Source organism: Suricata suricatta, chromosome 8 (assembly GCF_006229205.1).
Source record: "Suricata suricatta isolate VVHF042 chromosome 8, meerkat_22Aug2017_6uvM2_HiC, whole genome shotgun sequence".
NCBI lineage: Eukaryota > Metazoa > Chordata > Mammalia > Carnivora > Herpestidae > Suricata > Suricata suricatta.
In genome coordinates, this window is record NC_043707.1 from 87,065,627 (window position 1) to 87,072,017 (window position 6,391).

A 6,391-nucleotide genomic window follows, 5' to 3' on the forward strand; every position below is an offset into this window, starting at 1 on the left:
TCCCTCACTGCAATTGAGGTGGTTCTTTGGCTAGGAAACTTTGGGGCACCTGAGGCCTGGCAGCAGAGACTAAGTTCCAGCACTGGACACAAAGTAGGGCACATCTACACTGTCATCTTTCCAACACCAGGACTGGCTACTTAGCACTAATTCTTTCCTCCATCTCCACAACCCAGCTTCCCCTACCCAAGCTGGTATATTCCTAAGGACACTTTATTTCCTCAAAGAAGACTGGCTTCCACAGTCAAGTATACTGGGTGGAAAATATTAAAGATGGTGTGGGGACAGCAGGAGCATGAGTCTTCTGTGTTATTTCCTAACCATTCAGAAATGACAGCCCTAGGAGTTTCTCTGTATTCCCAGTTCACTCTGTCTCGACTGAAAGGCAGTGTCCATCTTGCACCACCATTTACTATATGTGTGCCTTATAACAAATCACTTAGTTCTGAGCCTAATTTTCTTTTTTTTTAAATTTTTTTAATGTTAATTTATTTTTGAAAGAGAAAGGGAGACAGAGCATGAGCAGGGGAGGGGCAGAGAGAGAGAGAGAGAGAGAGAATCCAAAGCAGCTCAAGGATCATAACCTGAACCGAAGTTGGACACTTAACTAACTGAGACATTTAGGCACCGCATGAGGCTAAATTTCTTTATGGTGACTGAGGACAATCTCGCAGGGTTGAGAAAATTAGTGAGATGTTGTGTATAAACACTACTATCTTATAAGCCTATGTAGAAAAGAAGCTTCAAGGTTCTGCTACCAATGGACTTAGACTACCTTTCTCTTGATTCAAGTAATTCTCCTAATATCAAAAAGAATCAACAAACTCACACACTATTGACATTAGTGTCAACAGACTCATGAATTGTGATTTATAATAAGATTTTGAGAAATGAGGACATAACAACAAAAAATATTATACCAAAACCTAACATTCTTAATTCTTTAGGGAATTAGCACGCTTCAGATTTAGACTTGAATTGCCCTGGATATTTTCAGCATTAATAATAGGAGTCTTCTTAATGAATAGACAATAATTCTATAATATTACTCTTGATCTCAGAGAGTCTAGTCCTTTGTGTTGTTTTTACTATGACTTCTATTGTTTTTACTTTTAGTTCTGAAGTTTTATGAAGACTTTTTGGGCAAAAAGAGAAATGGATCGAGGAAGCCATTAGGGCTAACAGTAGGCAGGTATCATTAATTCAGCCTAAAGGTGATGGTGTAAAGCTGGCCTCTTTTCTGACTGATCAGCACCTACACCAGTGCTAATAGTGAGTTTTGTATTAAAAAGTCAAATGTCAATTTGAAAGTCAATTTATTCTTGAGGGGAGTAGGATAAACTTAAAATATCTTAATTTTGTTTTGGTACCACGTTGTATACCAAATGCAGATATGTTTTTCAACTCCCCAAACAAATGTCTTTACAAGCTAACTAAACTGCATAGAATTGTCCTTGAGTTTTGGTGTTCTGTGAGTCATAGTTTGGGGTCCCTTATAAAAGAAACAAATGAATCATCTTCTTCCACTGCTCCTCTCTCTGCAAAAAGAACCCAACAAACAAAACCAGTGAGTGTCATTAATGTACTAACCCTTGTTCCTTGCAGACATAGGTGACATATTTGTCTTCCAAAGAATACAGACATTTAATCCTTTTCATTCCCTCAGAGATATTCCTCAATCTACATTTTCTGTTTAGATTTGAAAAGCTCCAAACAAAGATATGTATATATTGGTTGCTAAGTGTTTGAAAAGAGTGATCTGTGAATTATTATGAGGTTTGTTGTTATTGTTGTTTTTGAAACATTTTAAGCTAGTGACTAATAAAACTAAGATTTCCCAGCTTTTAAAAAAAATTTTTTTTAAATGTTTATTTATTTTTGAGAGAGAGAGAGATCCAGAGACAGAGACAGAGACAGAGAGACAGAGCATGAGCAGGGGAGGGGCAGAGATAGAGAGGAAGACACAGAATCTGAAGCAGGTTCCAGGCTCCAAGCTGTCAGCCCACAGCCCAAAGCAGGCTCCCACCCATGAACCGTGAGATCATGACCTGGGCTGAAATCAGATGCTTAATCGACTGAGCCACCCAGGTGCCCCAGATTTCCCAGCTTTTTCAAGCAAATATTAGAAACTCTTCCCATTTTCTGGCCTATAATAATGTATCCTCTATTCATAGGACACTAAGGAAAGACAGCATGGGGAATCATTTAATTTAGAAACTCCTTCTCTGTCATTTATATATATAGAAACCAGATATATAGACGTGTAGAAACTGAATTATGAGGAAAACAAAATCAGAGAACTCCATCATATTTCTATCATGACTGAATCCAAACAAATTATTTAAGCCACTATATCTCCAAGTCTAAGCATAGCTCAAATAAATGAAGAATAAAGGTCAAGCTTGTTTTATTTCATTTTTAAAGTTTATTTATTTTGAGAGAGAGAGAGCAAGCATGAGTGGGGAAGGGGCAGCAAAGGGGAGAGACAGAATACCAAGCAGGCTCCTCACTGTCAGTGCAGAGCCCAACTTGGGGTTCAGTCCCACAAACCATGAGCTTATGACCTAAGCCAAAATCAAGAATTGGACGCCTAACTGACTGAGCCACCCAAGCACCCCCAGGTCAAGCTTATTTTAAACTATGAGTTATTCTCCTCTTGATACTCTTCTACAATACACTGAAATCTTCACTTGTTATGTTTCAGATGTAACATTGTGGATGATCAATTGCTTTGTTTTTCCTTCAAAAATTTTTTTATTTACATATACTACTAAAATTGGAATTTTTAAATGAGAAAAACAAATACAATATTGTAAAGTCACTTCTATCATGAGCATGCTAATATGTATGCTAAAATGTTGATTCCACTGCTTTGCCAAGTGCCACAGAAATCTGAAATGTAAGAATGGAGTTATTCATTTTGCCATTGTCCTCTACTGTTCAATTCAATTAATCTTAGAATTTTTTGATGAAATCTATCTGTGTTGGCAAGATACCATAGTTCTAAAGTCAGCCTCCTTTCATAAAATTGAATATTCCTCTTATGCTGTAAATTTCAGGAAGGTAACAAGAGCCAAATTATTCAACCTAGAAAGAGCCTGAATAAACTCTAGTGGAAGCTAAAATTCATAATTTGGCTTAATTTTGTTTTATACTCATTTTATAATCTTTATTTTATTTTTATATTAGAGAAAGAAAGTGAGAGAGCAGGGGAGGGGCAGAGGGAGGGAGAGAGGGCGGAAGAGAGAGGGAGGGAGAGAATCTCAAACAGGCTTTGACAGACACTCAAGTGACTGAGCCACCCAGTCGCTTTATGAACTTTTAGTTCAAAAGTTGAGCACCTGATTCTGAACAGGAAATGAAGCAAGGACTTAGGCACATTTTCCTTAAACAAAGAAGGTTAATCTTTCTGATAGTGATATAACCATTAAGGCAATTTGTTACTTTTGAGATTTAACAACCAAATAATTTCTAAAAAAGATTGACCAATGACTAACAATTGTCAGAGGAACTCTACTAGTTAATTAAACTCCCCAAAATGAAATATAACAACAATCTTCTTCAGTATGATTTATGAAATCACTCAATGAGACTGAAATCAAAATTTGGCCTCATGGTAGGGATAACTAGTTTATTTTGAACTCTGAATATCAGCGGTCAAGTACAGCAACATTAGATAAGGAATGCTTAAAATGTGCTGGCTTTCAGGGATTTAATTAATCTCCACCATTAAAACTATTATTTCAAACTTATGTTTCAATGCTTATGTCTCAACCTGTTAAGGAAAAAGCCTTTGCTGACTATCTCAACAAATGCAAAATGTTTGTTATGGCTTTTTCCCTAAGAATTGAGGTTAGAAGTTATTAGTAATTTATTAGCAGTAAAAATAATAGATGGACCTGCAATAAAAATCATTTCTGTGTATTGTATATTTTTACTAGATACTACTACTATCTATATAAAGCAGAATAGCCTAATGTTTAAGAATATAGATCTGTGTCAGCATCCTGGAATCAAATCCTGGCTTTGCCAATTATTAGTGGTAAAATCTTGAACAAGTTAATATAACCCATCTGAGACTCCATTTCCTCATCTGTAAAATGGGAATATCTCATTGACATGTTATAATGATTATATGAAATGCAAAACTACAGTTCCTTATTCAAAACCCTAAGGCCAAATGTGTTTCTTTCTTTCTTCTTTTTTTTTTTTAGTCTTTATTTTATTTTGAGAGACAGAGCCGGGGAGAGGCAGAGAGAGAGGGAGACACAGAATCTGAAGCAGGCTCCAGGCTCTCAGCTGTCAGCACAGAACCTGACGTGGGGCTCGAACCCACAGACTATGAGACCATGACATGAGCTGAAATTGGACACTTAACCGACTGAGCCACCCAGGCGCCCCAGGCCAAATGTGTTACCAAATTTAGAGACCATGTTTACAAAAGGAAATATGGTTTACATACTGTGTATTATGCAATACTTCGAACAGAGTCTGGGGTAGCACTCAAAAGTCAAGTACATTCGTAGTCAGCTATTGCCTCGATATTTCCACATTAACAAAACACTCCAAAACTCAATGGCTTACAAAAGCAATCGTCTGTTTTTCTTACTTATAGGTCCGTGGGTCAGCAGGATGACTGCATTAGGCTGCATCTGGGCTCAGCCAGGATTGGCTGTGTCTGTTCCGGATTGCAGTTTGGAGAGGCTATTCTCTCACTATTCTCACTATTTCTTCTCACTCCTCTTCTTCTTCTTCTTCTTCTTCTTCTTCTTCTTCTTCTTCTTCTTCTTCTTCTTTTTTAATGTTTTATTTATTTTTGAGACGGAGAGAGACGGAGCATGAGGGGGGAAGGCAGAGAGAGAGGGAGGGAAAAGCAGGTTCCAGGCTCTGAGCTGTCAGCACAGAGCCCAAGGGGTGGGGGGTCTCAAACCCACAAACCGTGAGATCATGACCTGAGCCGAAGCAGGACGCTTAACCGACTGGGCCACCCAGGCGCCCCCTTCTTACTCTTCCTGATCAACAATTTCCTGGGGCAGGCTTTCTTGTGGCACATCATTGGAAGGCCAGAGACAAGCCAAACTCAGATGTCACAAGCACACTCAAAGCCCCTGCCTTGCCCTCGTCACCTCCAGTCGTGTGCCCAAAGCAAGTCATGTGGCTAAGTCCAGAGTTAGGGAAATCTATTTATAAGAGAAAGCAAGTGAATTATTTCTGTAAAATACTCAAATCTATTATACATGTTGCCTTTTCTTCGGTAAAACATTTAATTATATTCACATTAAGTGGGATAAAACAAACTACAAATAACCTCATGGTAGTTTGGTTTTCAGAACTTTTTGGATTTCAAATCCATAGATAAGACACTGTGGATCGGTAATGCAGGCAAAGCACTTAGTATAGAGCCTGATAACGGTCTTTTTCTGTGCACATGTATACTTTATCATCTTTATGATACCTAGGAACTTACCTATTGGAAGCTTTTTCCCATGTCATGCTAAACAGAATGTATCTCTATCCCCTCTTGAGTATATGAATGAAATTGCATTGCAACTGGTTAAATGACCTAATCTAGATTGTACTGATACGTAAGTATTCATTAATTTTATTAATCTTTATTTATTTATTTTGAGAGAGAGTGAGAGAGATTGCAATGGGGGAGCAGCAGAAAGAGAGGAAGAGAGAGAATACCAAGCAGGCTCCTGGCTGTCCCCGCAGAATCTGACATAAGCCTGGATCTCACAAACCTCGAGGTCATGACCTGAGCTGAAATCAAGAGTCAGAACTGAGCCACCCAGGTGCCCCTTTTAAACATTTTTAACAGATGTTTATTTATTTTGAAAGAGAGAAAGGGAGAATTGGGTATTTTGTTTTCCTTTTTTAAAGTTTATTTATTTATCTTGAGAGAGAGAGAGTGAGAGCAAGCACGTGAGTGGCCGAGAGGGGGAGAGAGAATCCCAAGCAGACTTCACACTGTTAGTGCACTGTTAGTGCAAAGTCTGTTGTGCAGCTTGAACTCACAAACCGTGAGATCATGACCTGAGCTGAAATAAGAGTCGATACTTAACCCAGTGAGCCACTCAGGTACCCTTCTTTAATTTATTTTTTTGAGTTTTATCTATTTAAGTGATCTCTGTACCCAACATGGGACTCAAACTCATGACCCTGAGATCAAGAGTCAGATGCTCTACGAACTGACCTAGCCAGGCACCCCTAATTTTAATTAATTCACTTCACAGTTTTCTTTTAGAAGGTGAAAGCCAGTAATATTTCTTTAAAGCTGAAGCACACAACTGTAAATATAACAGTGCTTACTATGAACCAGGCACTCTTATACTTCACATTTATAATTTAATCCTCTTAATGACTCTGTGAGTCAGGCACTTTTGTGACC